Source organism: Electrona antarctica (assembly GCF_951216825.1).
Source record: "Electrona antarctica genome assembly, chromosome: 6".
Lineage (NCBI taxonomy): Eukaryota > Metazoa > Chordata > Actinopteri > Myctophiformes > Myctophidae > Electrona > Electrona antarctica.
Window position 1 is genome coordinate 38,882,830 of NC_136811.1, and position 15,507 is coordinate 38,898,336.

General features: G+C 42.2%; 1 long non-coding RNA gene across 1 annotated transcript in view; it reads right to left on the reverse strand.

Annotated features, from left to right (window-relative positions):
* The window catches only part of LOC306924595, an 88,869-nt gene extending 84,763 nt beyond the window's left edge, over positions 1–4,106 (reverse strand). The window contains exons 1-2 of the long non-coding RNA XR_013790186.1: positions 3,932–4,106; positions 1,045–1,326 (exon numbers count right to left, since the gene is read on the reverse strand). This is a non-coding gene — a long non-coding RNA (uncharacterized lncRNA). The remainder of the gene's footprint in view (positions 1–1,044; positions 1,327–3,931) is intronic.
* Between the last annotated feature and the right edge of the window lie 11,401 nt (positions 4,107–15,507).

The following is a 15,507-nucleotide window of genomic DNA, read 5'->3' on the forward strand; positions in this document are numbered from 1 at the left end:
TGTTGTGGAACTATGCTGGGCTTCACCAAGGCATACTGGCATAGGCTCATTTGCCTATGCCAAATCCAATACTGTACTCGTGACCATATTAACGGGTCAGACAAGGTCAGAGAGAGAAGGAGGCTGGCAGGGCACTAAGAACTGGTGGGGAGTAAACTGACACAGTGGGAGCCAACCCAATTTGAACAATGCGAATGCATTGCATTTAAATAATGTAATATTTTAGTAATTTCTTTTAATCTCAGTTTAAAGCTAAGATTGGCACGCCACAGTTTCGTTTAATTGTTGTAATGTTTGCCATACATCAACACATCTGTCTGTTGAAATAAATGAGAGGCCTGCCAGTTACACAACTGTTGCAAATCAATCAGGGGGGCAACAGAAACTAGGCCAATCAAAGATCAATGACAATTAAGTCACAATTATACTGCAAAGCAGTTGATAATATTCACCGATATTCACACACACAGAGAGAGAGAGAGAGAGAGAGAGAGAGAGAGAGAGAGAGAGAGAGAGAGAGAGAGAGAAAGAAAGAAAGAAAGAAAGAAAGAAAGAAAGAAAGAAAGAAAGAAAGAGACATTCTTTGCCACCATGCCAGTAATGAACTAACACAGCCACCCTATCACAACAACTCACAAGCAACGAACCTCAGAAACTACAACACAACACACTGACATACTGTTTATCAGTCTTCAATTGAAAATTAACATTTGCAATTGATGACTGTTAAAGACCAAAACCTCTAGCTCGAACCAAAAGGAAATAGAAAATTCAATCATAGGATAATTGAAGTATCAAGAGCGGACCACATAGCACATATACACATACTGTTCCCTGTTACAACTCACACCTTCAACGGCACAACCCAACATACAGTACAAACTGTAGATTCACATCAGCATTCAATTCCAGAGCCAGTTACTGAACATGTTTCATTGCCAACCAGTCATTGGGTCCCAAAATGACAGTAATAGTACACAAGCTTGAATCACACAAGTATATTCAACACAAGCAGCAAGAATTAAAAAAAAAAAAAGTTTCTACCTTGAGCCGTCTTCTACTTGACTTCAAGTGATGCCAGCCTTGCCAGGGTCAAACTTTGGAACCAATGGATAGAGATCTAGTTCATGATGAGCCCTCAAGCGGCGTCTCCAGTCATCTCCATCCTCCATACATCTGTCTAGCTGGCCAGTACTTTCCTGCAGTATCAATGGCACCAACCAGCCTCGTTCTCCTGGTTGCCGTCTTCTCACTCAGCTTTGGATGTTTAGTTCTGGCATAGCATTCTGGTGTAGTGCAGTAGTGGTCAGGGATTTAGGGCAGGCTCTATGGTCCAGCATTCATGTAAAATCAGGAGATAATAGCGTGAGACAGAGATGGTGGTTGCTTTCTTTCAGTCTGTGTAAACAATCACTTCAGTTTTATTAAACACATTTCTTCCATATTTTGTTATTGCATCATCATGCTATTAGTATGTCAATTTGACAGTAATGTAGAAATGTATTTCTTTAGAATCCAATACAATATACAATCAATAAACCTCTCAATGCAATGCATCTTAATAAACTCCTTCTCAAATGTGCACATATTACACTTTAAACAGTAACCATGTCTTTGGAATACCTTTCAAACCCCACTGATTAAACGAGAATAGTGGAAGTACAGATCTTAAACTCAACAACAATAAATGAATACAATAAATTTGTAAAATCAAACAAGGACTTCTGGTTCCTTGAGACTGCACCAAAATTATATTAGTTATATTATGAATAAATATAATGTTAAACCCTACATGAACCATACAACTGGAGAGTCTTAAAGCTATGATGATATATGATATAGCCACTTAGCACTCAAGCACTTTACATTACAGTAAAAAATATTTATTGTCATGATTTGTCAACTCGGCTGTTGGCTTTGTCCGAGGCTTACAAGTCTTTAAATAAATAATAATAATATGGGAGAATTAATGGTGAATTCTCTTCGGGTGCCCTCGCAGGGGACGGGACTGCGATGCGCTATAGAAGTCCAGAGTAATCTAGTAAGAGAGTGGCGACACGCTTTGATCTCGCCGCAAAGCGGGTGCCTATGGGCTTTAGTTCCAAACATCTATCTGATTCTATCCCATTGAGATAGAATGAACACTTTCATTGTTACAATGGGAGTCAACGCTAGTGTCGCCACTCTCTTACTATATTACTCTGTAGCCCCCTTTCTGAAACCAGCTCCTCGCCACTCGCCCTACACACTTGCCCTCGATATGCGCCATATTAAGTGTCGTCCGAAACCAAGCAGCCTTGAGTGGAAGTGGCTTATAAAGCCCTCAAGAGCGAGTCTGTGCCGATCTAGACTCGATTGCCTTGTGCAGCCTTGCTCTCTGTCCGCATGGAAACCGCGACCTACAAATGTAAGTACCACCACAAATAAATGACAAATAAACTGCTCCTAAAGAATCTTCATCTGATGCAGAATAGACAACGCTCCAACTGATGTTCACAAGGGCTCTTTATTTACCCCACTGTGAAAAACTATAAATGAAACCACACAAACAAAACAACTTTTAACACAATTATTTATAAACACCATGGATGTATATGACATGTCCTTTTTGACAGTCACGCTGTATTTCCTTTTAAATGTCCATATTAATGAAATCCACATGTCACACAAACATACACAATGCAATGCAATATAACTGTACAAACAAAATAACAGGTATCACAATTGCATGATGGTAACCATGGCAACGAATGGTGTCTGTTTCCTGTTTCTGCACAAGGAGGGCGAGTGTTTCCAAACACTCAGCTCAGCACCCTAGGGGCACTTCCTGACGAGGGAACCTCCCGAGAGCACTTCAAGTCAAGGGACTGGTTTCAAAAAGGGCCTAGAAGTCCATGTAGAAGAGCCGCCATTGGACTGGCCCCATGAAGTGAACGGAGTTGTCGTAACTCTGTCTTAGGCCCTTTTTGAAACTATATAGCTCCTCGCCACTCGGCCTACACACTTCCACTCGGTTTGAGTATAGATATATAAATAATAGAGACTGCACCAGGATTCCCCTCCCATCCAGCGCCATCTCTATTATTTATATATCTATGCTCAAACCAAGTGGAAGTGTGTAGGGCGAGTGGTAAGGAGCTAGTTTTAAAGGGGGTTACTATACAACACTGACACCACGCTAGACAGGAACGCCCAAAAACGTCACATCCGGTTTTAGCCTGGGGTAAGAATTTTCTATGGCTGCCAATGCAACTTGGTCCAATCCTTAATCACATACGGAGAAAAATCTATGGCCGGTGCTATCTAACTTGCGGAGGTAGCGTGCCTTGTCCACGGGCAACAGATCTTTCAACGTATGGCATTGCAAATACGTTTGATAATCGCTACTCTGCTCAATATTGTTTTGAAAATGCCGCTAATTGCATTGCAGTGAACGAGCGCAAATCACAACTTCCCCCGGGGGTGGGTGGAGTCACCGTTTGAGGCGCTGATTAGCGCCATGGTGTCAGTGTATGGATCGGGTGCTGCTGCCTCCCGCATTATGTGCAAATTCGAAACAGGTGGTACTGTAGGGCCGTTCAGTGGCTTCAACGAGCGCCTCCGAACTTCAAAACTTATACAAAATAATCACCTAACAGAATTTCTTGCAGATTAAAAGAGATAATTCAAGCTTGCCCTACAGCTGCAATGTTGGTGAGTTTAATGTTGTTGTATTTGGCTCAATGGGCTGTCACTGTGTCAGCCTGTCAATGGAGGGAATTGCAAATATAGATTCATCCCATTATTTAAAAGTGTTGCAAATTGCGGCTAATTGCACACAGCACTTGAAGCACCTTTGTTCATTTCACCCTCCCTCTCTGTCTCTCTCACTCACACACACACACACACACACACACACAGTGCTTTAGCATAGGTAGCCTAGCAAACTCACCTGCAAAGCAGTTTGTTATGAAGATGAATTAACTTCTCTTTCAAACTGTCACTCTTGTGACTGCAGCAGTTTCCACTTCCTAACAACCCAGACTACTCCACTCAACTTCCATGAGGTGTAAGACAGTTACATATAAGTTTATTATTTATTTCACTATTCTGAATCTTACTGCCAAACGTGTCTGTCGGTTTGTTTGCAGCAGTGTGGGGGGGGGGGGGGGGGGTGTACTGTGGAGGGGGAAGGGGCGTGGCTACTGGGGGATTTTAAAGACCACTGCTCAGGGAGTGTCTACCCTCCTTAATACTCTATGGTGTCCACTGTGTCTACTTTCCAGGCATGGTTTTCAACCCTTTTCATGTCAAGGTTCTTATAGGTTCATTATATAAGAATAATTTGACCCTCTCAAGAGTTAAAGAAGGGTCTATAGGTTACCAACTCTCCATCATTTAAGTTTAACTATATAGGTACCTGGAACCCCCCCCCCCCCCCCCCCCCCCTACATGGGCAACTGGCGGCCCGTGGGCCACATGCGGCCCCCACATTCACTTAATGTGGCCCTCATGTTAATATCAGAATACTGATATAGTATTGATTGGCATTTGAAATTAAATGAAAATAATACTTTTCAGGATTCAAGTTCAAAATTAGCAAAAAAATATTCAGGATTCAAATAATAGCAAAAATAGCTGATCTTCAAGCTCAAAACGCGTCGCATTGCGATGCGTTTTGAGCTTTTGATCGGCTATTTGTGCTACGACAATAATATGCAATGTGGCCCTCTGGTGTGAGTGTGGAAATATAGTGGCTCTCTCCATCTTCAAAGTTGCCCACCCCTAAAGGACCACTGGTTGAGAACCACTGCTATATAGAGTACAAAGCCTGAACATGTTCTCCAACTCAAGCACTCCTACACAAAGAACTTTTTTGTGTGTAAAGAGAAGCCAGAACAAACCCATCCACTTGTAATGGCCAAGGATAAGTTAAACCTTTATGGGTGCATATTGTCTTCGTACACTCTTGGTATTTAATCACATCCATGCACCACTTGTTTGTAGTGGGTGGATTTTTGGGAGGTTTATACGCGTAGCACATGTGCATGTGCTGGCCGCTGCCCAAGCTGAGGGCTCGGAGATTGTAGGAAAAGTGGTTTGATGGAGAATAGTGAATCATTTGCTGGTGAACCCCTTCCCCTCTCCTGGAACAGAGCTGCGTGTAGTCCCGGGCAAACATCAAACAGCCTCGCTGTAGGCGGCGAGCAACCTTGGGATGAAACACTGACAGTTTCTCCTCAGGTATAAAAGAGCTAAGAGAAGTTCCTGTTTGATGGCAGGCAAAAAGAAAGAAAAAAGACTGGAACAAAAAACGAGATAAAAATGAGATCAAATAAAATAGAATATATATATAACACGTACGGACACACACACACACACACACACACACACACACACTTGTTTATGGCAGTCCGTCGATGTCGACGATGACGTTGCTCCAAATAAAATGTGTGGTTGTGTCTTTCACCTGTGCATAGCCAGATGGCTGCTCAAAGTGAGGGGCGCTCTTATCATTATACATCTTCATACATCACATTCCGTGCTCAGCCACTCAAATTATTTCCATGGTACACACACACACACACACACACACACACACACACACACACACACACACACACACACACACACACACACACACACACACACACACACACACACACAAAGTTGGGCATAGGAGGGGCTAGTGTCCCTTAAAAATGGCAAATAAGTTTAGGGATAAGGGATAGGGGTGGCGCAAGATATAGCAGTTTGTCACAGGAGGGACAGGGATGGTCGGAGGTCCCTTGGCACATTGGTGCCTCTGTGCAAGCTGCTGTACTCTCCTCTCTAGCTGTGAACTTATCCTGAAGATGAGTGACTCCCTGGTGGCAGGTTGAGCTCCAGCCTCCAGGTGTGCCAATCAACAGCCAGGGACTGTAGTGCCGGTGGTGGTTTGATGTCCCACTTCTTCAGGAGGGTTTTAATGTGGTCCTTGTACCGCTGAATCTGAATTCCCACACAATTCTTACATTTATTCAAGTCATTTACCGGGGTCACATATACCTATGCAGAGACAAAGCAGGTCACTGGGTAAAGTAGGCCTATGTGTCGAGGAACATCTCTCTCAATCCCATTTCACCTGAAGTCAGACATGTTGACACGTTGCTCTGAAGATAGAGCTCTGATACTGCGCAGTGTCAGTGATTTGCAATGAAAGAGATGGGTCTGGAATAAACAATAGATTTCTCTCATTCCAACATCCTGCCATATGGTGACTCCCTGTGAGGGAGCGATGCATGTAGTGCCAAGCTCATTAGGTCCGGTGGAATATTCATGAGTGGTCCCTCAGTGGGACCTCTTCATTGGAGCACCATGGTGTACTGTAATTACACACTCATTAATTATTCACCGTTACTAATGTTATTGGGCTGGCCAGTTTTAGCCACCTTCTATTAGCTACATATTCCATCTCTGGCACCATGCTTACAAAATGTGAAATAAGTAAGCAGTGAAATTATAGATTAAAAGGCACGTCAGAGTACTAGTTTGTTAAATTCGCCATCTGACAGTCCTCAGAATTCTCAAATAAAACGATTGCTCTTTTGTTGTATCACTTCAAAGTGCATTAACTAATGTTTGGCAATGTTTTATCCTTTTTTTTATCCAAGCCCCAAGTGATACTCTTTGTTTTGTAAATGGTGCATTTATAGCGCTTTTATCCAAAGTGCTTTACATAGATTGTGCACTACATTCACCCATTCACACACACATTCATACACCGATGCATAGGGAGCAATTAGTGTCTTGCTCAAGGACACTTCGACACTAACTGGGGGAGCCCGGGATCGAATTGGGAACCTCACGGTTTTCCCATCCAGCCGTTCTACCGGCCACTCTACGCCTGAGCCACTGCAGCTCACAACGCATATAGCGACGAACATGTGAGCTTGTGTACCCTATAGATCTGCTATATTTTCAAGAAACTTAGAAAAAACAAAACAAACAAAAAACATTGACAATTTATTGTTAAAAGATGTAAACATTTGTTTGGAAATGTTTGATTATTATTTATTTTATGGTCACCTGTAATGGCATGCTAACAAAGGGACACAAGAGTTAATGTCATTAGCATGGAAGGGGTACCAACTACCAACAAATATTTTTAGAAGCAGTCTTGTTTTAGCTGCATCATTCAAGGCGTATATATTGGTATTACTGAAGGGTAGCTTGGTTTCCTTGGATAAAGGCCACGGCCTATAGGTTCAGTGCACATCCGCGGTTCAGCGCACAAACCGGCCCATCGTATCAAACCAATCCTCTGGTGCTGCTTCTGCTCAGATGGGTCTCTCACCCCACGGGCCCGTAGAGATGGGCAACGTCACGGGTCGGGCATCCGCTCACCCGCAAATGGGTCGATGATGCATGGCCTCTGGGCTCTGGCACACCACCCTGGAGAGTCAAGCAGAACATCACCCGCTGACAGCCGCGTCAAGGTCATCAAGTAGAGGGCTGCTCTGGACATGTGCCATCAGAGTGAGAACAGCAGAACACTGCCAGTGGCACGCATGAGCAACAGAGCGGAGGAAGTAGCCTCCACTGAGGGAGAAATGCTTGAGAGCAACGAGTCAACAACGTTAGGCTGTGTATTTCATGCCCCTACTGCCTGATTTATACTTGGTTGCGCATTGTGTCGCTGCAACACGTTGTGAGCTAGTAGATGTAGATCTGCTATTTTTGGTGCCCAAAAATGCCCAATAAACAATGAAAAAGTTCAGAGCATAGGTCTCTGCCAGGTCACGTAGGTTAAAGCCTTGGTAACCAGGCTTTTATTTTCATTCGCATTCGGCTCAAAAAGAAAAGCCTGGGGAAACCCTGGCATAAAAATCTGGCATAAGTCGGAGTCAACTTGTATTTCGCTAACCAATAACAGTGGAGAGGGGCAAAGCTCAAAATGTACTGAGGGGAAGGGAGGAGTGGTAGGGGGTGTGCACTCAGATCGGTGAACCAATAGGATCCACCGGCACTCGCCCCTCTAGAAGAGAAATCACACTGGCTGGAGCAGGCTAGGTAGGTTATTGTAGGCCAGCAATGTTCGGAATTCACCAATCAGGATGAAATAGGAAAAATCGGACCGATCCGTCTTGATCACTTGACTATAGAGACAATGTGTACGATTTGTGTGATGGTTGGACAAAATTTGTAGGAGTAATTGCGACCGTATGGTCGCAGATTACTATGAAAACCTGCAAAACCTGTCCGTCCGTCCGTCAGGTCATGCTACCATATACCATATGGTCGACGCTCCATATGGCCATCTCCATATTTGAAGATCACGATACTGACCTCAGAAAAACCCTGGATAGCCATAAATGGAGAAGACTGGATCATCACCTAGATCTGCAGAGCTGGCCAGCAACTCTACATCTGACCTCAAACCTCAAACCCTTAGATCTCCATATATGGAGCTGACCTGTTCTGACATTCCATATGTTGATCTTCCCCACCCATCCTTCCTCTTCGATGTCTCCCTTTTGACTGATTCAAGAGTCCTGAGTCCATTCAACAGGCCCAATCTGAAGGAATCCTAATATATTTGACAGACATATCACCTAATTTCTCCTTTCATTGTCAATGGCAATTTGTTTTTCTTTTTTTATTTATTTTTAATTTACCCCAGGGTAGCAGCTGAGCACAAGTGCTCATTTTCAACGCCCTGCACATAGAAACACAGACAGACATTATAACCTGGGAGCTGACCAGTACAACCTCAGTCTTATACTGCCACTAAGCAGCTCCACTGGAGCAGTTCAGTGCCTTGCTCAAGGGCACGCCAGCGATGTTGGGTGAGTGTCAGTGTTGACCAATCACTTCCTGACCCAGATATGAGACGTGTGGGGACAAAAGCTGTATATAGGCGCCCCTCAAAAATGACTTTTACAAAAATTGGCCATCGCGCACACAAACACACGCACAAACACACGCACGCGCGCACGCACGCACGCACGCACGCACGCACGCACGCACGCACGCACGCACACACACACACACACACACACACATACACACACACACACACACACACACACACACACACACACACACACATATACAGGCATCATTAAAATGCATCAAATGGCTAGTTGAACGTCCAAGCAGTCAGTGTGAAGACTTTCTTCATAATTACATCGCCTTGGCCTACTTACAGTACAGATAATGTTTACCAAATCACTGTGCCATCACTCCAACAAGTTTCAAACTCGTGGCTCAGCTATAATTGCATTACCCACATGCTGCAACTTGTGTTGTATTGTTGTTGCATTTCTCCTTGTCTGATAACCCCCAACACCCGCCCCACCCCTACCAGAGAAATCTCGGTTTCGCTTTATCTGCAGCGCTTTCACCATTTTATTTTGTTCTTCCCCCCCAATTTCTATTTCATGCATTGTCTTCTTTTATCTTTTGTCCCAGTCCTTATTATTTATCATTTCACCTTCTTCACTTTCACATTATTTATTTTAACCCCTCATTCTCTTCTCTGCAGCTGTCCTCTTTCGCAGTAGGCCTAGTCCTCTCAATTCTGAGTGCATACACAGTCAAATCCTGAGTGTTAACAATTTAACAAATGGACCTTTAAGTGTTCATAAGAGTTAAATCAACACTCATGATTTCACTGTGTATATAGTCTATAATGTCTCCATTCCCTCACTCTCCTTGGCCTCACTATATTCTCACCCCTGCCCCTTTTTCCCCTCCATTTTGCTCCAATCTCTCTCTCTCTCTCTCTCTCTATCTCTCTCTCTCTCTCTGTCCCTCTCTCTCTCTATTTTACATACTCCTGATGCGCTCTTGCTGGCCCCAGCCTGTCCGAAGGGATTAATTGATAGTGAGAGATAATAAATCTTCCCATTAGGAGCCCGGCCCCTGCCCATCGCTCATTATGCGCCTGCTGCTCCTCAGCGCCATGGCCCGGGGTTCCCCCCCTGCTTTTTTTAACACGCGCGTCTGGCATCTCAACGGCAGCAAGGTTAATCTCTCTCTGTCGCAGTCTGTTGGCTGGCTCACACGGCGTGGCACACATTCCTCCGCAAAAATGCACTGATCGCTGTGCTCCTGTGCTTGCATACAGATCACAGACGCATGCGCAAAAGCATGTGTGAACACACATGCAAACACAGTTGTTCCTTGTTTTTTAACCAATTTAACTGTAAAAAGAAGTTGACCTAGTTTAGACCCCTGGGGGACTCCGGTGGTTGAGGAAATTGTTTAAGTGGTTGTACTAACTGATTGTTTCTTATGAGAGATGTGGAGTTTAGTAGCCATACTGTATAGCACGTCATAGCTTGTTTTTGTTTTTTGCCTCACATCAAACATCAATCCTGGCAGAGCGCTCCTTATTATAACCGTGATAAACGGAAGGGTCTATCAACTCCCTCCCTTTCCTGTGGCTGACGGTGAGTAATGCCCATAGCCAGGTAATGCCCAAGAAACAGACAAAATGAGTGTCTCTGTGACCACTCACATAGTTTCACATGGAGCTACTGCAGATGAGTCTGTTACAAGGTTCTCTGCAGAGGGCAAAGGTGTGTCATGCATTAGCTAGCCACTCACTACAGAGTAATAACACGCACACACATGCGCACGCATGCGTACGCAAGTGTATGTGCACGGAAACAAGCACATATGCATGTGCCCATGCAAGCTGCTCATACACGCACTCAGTCACACACACGCACACCCATGCACGCACGCACGCACGCACGCACGCACGCACGCACGCACACCTGCTTGGCTTGGACATCTTGCAAAAAGCAGATTAAATAAAGGATTTTTGTAACCTACAACCTTGTTGTTTCTTTCTTATTTATTTTAACATCCCTACTCAATTCACAACGTACAAGCACAGGTAATATAGGCTACATGATGTCCAAAAGACATTCCACCCACTGATGAATTTGTATGCCAGATGGCAATTCATTTCCTCCATTAATGAGCAGAGTGTTGGATTTTGGATGACTTTAGCAAGAGTAATCACTAATGATGTATTAATGTTAATGACTATGACTATGAAAATAGAACAAGCTAGTGTACTTGTGTGTGCAGTTTTCTGAAACTGAATGAACAATGTCCAACAATAACAGTACAGTATTCGTTCCAAGTCTAACAGGTAATAGACCTCATTAAAACCCAACACAGGGACAATGTCAAACTCTATTTAATTAGATAACTAAATAATAAATAATAATTATCACATCTTGAACACATCACAACAATTATTTTAACTAAAGCTGAGTGAATCTCATTAATAGTTTAACATTATTTTGTACTGTACTACTGAATGGGATGCTGATTTGTTTTGACTGAAGTTATATGTATGCAAATGTGACCCATGTAATGTGTTAAGCCTATTGATGGTGATTCTACATTGTGTTATGGTGTTGTTGTAGAGTCAGGACAGGAGGCAATATTGGTTCTCTGGTTATTTAGTAAGGAATGCATGCTGTGTCAGTTTGAAAAGGCCAGGTCTTTTCTTTTTTACAACTCGCTCTCTTAGAAAATGATATATTCTACTTAATTTGACACAGTTGAGTTAAGTAATACAATATGAATCACAAAAAATATACTGTAGCATGGGAATTTTTTATGGTTTTTACATTGGACGATATAGTGTAGCATGACATTTTTGATGGTTTTTACATTAGGTGACATAGTGTAGAATAGATTGGAAGTACATGCGTGTGTTTCCGGATGTCAAAGTTCAGCTCAAGTGAGAGGTTGTGGTGTAGTGTGACTTTCGCTATTATCCTTTGCCTTTTCCATTAGCTTAGCTGCTAATACTGCGTACGGGCACACGTTAGTCCAATGTTCCAATAGCCCAACATACGTACGTGGCCGTTTAAGACTCACCCGTGGCTCTGTCATGTGTGGCCGGTTAAGACACATACGGGGCCGGTTAAGACTCACCCGTGGCTCCGACATGTGTGGCCAGTTAAGACACATACGTGATTGATTGATTGATTGATTGATTGATTGATTGATTGATTGATTGAAGTATTTATTAACAGTTTGCAGAATGGGTACATTTCACATTAAAGCACAACTCAATACAAAGACTGTTACTGTGGATGACACACTGATAAAGCTTAAAGATAAAGACTTGTTTACAACAGGGTCCACCTTTTTTAATTAATCAGAACATTTAGAGACGTACAAATATACACTTCTATATAGAAAAACAGGAAATCATGTAAGGAGGTAAAAAGGGAAAAGAAACACATATACAGTAATTAGGGGGGGAAGGGGGTGGGGGGGATCCGGATTTTACGGGGGGCAGTTTCGAATTGCAGCCATCCGTAGGTGCGCTTTGAGAGAGGTTTTGAAGGAGTCAAGGGATTCGCATGGCTCAATGGCTGTTGGTAGGGCGTTCCACATTTTGGCATAGGAGCGAAATGAATTTAGTCCCTTGTTTGTGCCGAATCTGGGTTGCACATAGTTTCTTGAACTCCCTCTGGTGTTGTGGGTGTGAACTTCGTTGACATTCAGGAAGTATTTAGACAGGTACATGGGTATCTTGGTGGTGTAGCGAATCTTGTGGACCAGACCCATTGCAAGATGCTGTACTCTGTCGTCAACCCTAAGTCATTCCAGCCTGTCAAAATGGGCAGGGGTGAGGTGGGTTCGGGGAGTGAGGCCAAGTAGTAGCCAGTTTGTTTTGGGAAGTCTGGAGCCTTGTTTTAAGGGCCTTTGAGGTGCTGTGGTACCAAGAGGTGCATAGAAACCTTGTACGAGGGCTCCTGTTAAGGGTCTTCAAGGTGTTTTTGTTGACCAGTGAGGAGATCCTGTAGGTAGGTATAGGAATAGGAATCTTGTGGCCGGTTAAGACTCACCTGTGGATTAGGGTTACGTTATGGTTTGGGGTAGGGTGTCGGACTATTGCGTGTCGGACTGTTAGGACGTCAGACCAAAGATATGCACCCCCTTCTGATGCTGGTATGTTGATATGTTTCTACAACTCGCTCTCTTAGAAAATGATATATTCTACTTAATTTGAGATAGTTGAGTTAAGTAACACAATATGAATCACAACAAATATACTGCATGGGAATGTTTTATGGTTTTTACATTAGGTGACATAGTGTAGAATAGATTAGAAGTACATGCGTGTGTTTCCGGATGTCAAAGTTCAGCTCAAGTGAGAGGCTGTGGTGTAGTGTGACTTTCGCTATTATCCTTTGACTTTTCCATTAGCTTAGCTTGTTGACCAGTGAGGAGATCCTGTAGGTAGGTAGGTAGGTAGGAATAGGAATATTGTGGCCGGTTAAGACTCACCTGTGGATTAGGGTTACGTTAGGGTTTGGGGTAGGCCCGGGTGTCGGACTATTGCGTGTCGGACTGTTAGGACGTCAGACCAAAGATATGTACCCCCTTCTGATGCTGGTATGTTGATATGTTTCACACCTTCTCCCAATGCCCACATACATAAGTGTAAACCTCCCTGTTGGTAACTCCCCTCTGAATTAGCTGCTGGTTCCATGACAAATACCCCAAAATAGAAAATGTATTGTATACATAATTATACAGACACACACTGTTCAAACAAATCACACTCAACCCTTATAAACATCCTGATTGGACTGATGCTGAATCAAATAAAATATCCCACACGGCCTCACAGAACCATGTGTTATGCCTGTTGATGGTGATTCTGCCATTCAAACCCAAAAGAAAACTATGATCCATATTAACCTGTATGATTGCAATTTAAGATCCACACATTTAGCAAGCATGAGCTTCAAATTAACACCCATGAGTTATAACATGAGATGGATTACTGGTAATTTTTTTGCATGAAATAGTGCCCCATCACACCTGGTGAGCATATATGCCTAATGTGTTTTTAGTAACGATTGACAACATACAATTAGTCAACAATTGGCAAGTGTTTAACCAGTTTTCTCATGAACTTCTTTAACTATACAGTATTATTCGATCGAGATTCATATAATTATTTCCTTGTGAACTGGAATCAATCAGCAGCCCAACAAAAAATATAGTTTGTATTGTTTTTTATTTAAAACTTCATATAACCCATACAGCAAACTGTACAATTGAATTATTCACAGTGTGTTAAAAAGAAAATAATCCAATAGCTTCTCTATAGTATTTTTGAATTTCCCCATGTTTCTCTTGAGTGTTGGTAATTCTACTGTTCTTCGCTTAACACATACAGTTACTAGGAAAACAAATTGTTATTTTTTATTTTTTACAAAACGTTACAAAAACTATATTCATAGAAATTCTGCATGTCCACAAAGAAAACCCTGGTTGGCACCAACATATTCATGTGTATTGTTTGAGAGGTTTTCTGCCAAATGAAAGAAGCTGTGCAACACAAAAGAAAGTTATACATAAAAAGGCATATCGCTGTGACTGAATGAAAAACCGAAACTCATACCACACACTGCTAAAGGAACACAGGTTATGTACTGTAGCTTACATTTTGCATGACTTTTCTCTCACATTTCATACAGTTTTGTGTAAAATGACAGTATTCACATTATTTTCATTATTTTTTTTATATATATATATATTTATATATAAAAAGATGTATATATCCAGTAACCAAACTGATTGAATCAGCCAAATCCAAAACCCTGTTGTTATTTCTAATCATTTATCGACTGTCAATTATTTTCACACATTACAGACATGGAATGAATGTCTTTGAACCAACCTGCATCGAAAGCTAAGCGCAAGGGTAAACAAAAATACAATAGGCCTATAAGAGTTTGTCAAGGCTCTGTCATACTTCAGGCCAGGCTAGTGGGGTTTCAAGAGAAGGAAAGATTCAGCTATATCAAATAAACCCTACTCTATAGGGGAGTTTCATCTAAAGTCTGGGGGAGCTCAAGATTACAATGTCATAGTCACCTCATAGAAATATATTAGGTGAGATAAAAGAAGATTTACATATATATTCCCCTTCATGGTGATCACATTTCAATATACTATCATATAATCCATTGCTATTCAATAAATAAACAAGGGGTGTGTGGAACTTCAGGTAAATTAAGTTCAAAGTGACTTCTGTAACCAAATAAATAGCATCAATACCATATTTGAATGTGAACAAAATGTATGCATTTAACAGTATAAATTTAGCAAAATACATGTTTTATTCCTCCTGCTCATTTTTATCTACATACTCTACTTTGCAGAAGGGAATTGATAAACATTTATACAATGACTCTCTACCAAACCAATGGTAAATCCTACAGATTGAAGGTTCCTTTGACCATAGGTTACTGATATTGTTCAATTGGAACCTCAGATATTTGCCTTGACATATTAACAGTGTAAACCTCACAGAGGTTTTTGCTGTCCATTCATCACCCAGACCGTGGCAGCTTATACAGATTTCCCAGTGTCTTCCTACAGCTATTTGTTGAAGATATACACTTACAGGTAATAGGCGTTAAAGTCAGCATGAAGACACAAAGAAATGCAAATGTTGGTCTCATGTCTATTGAGCCCAGTATCTTTTAT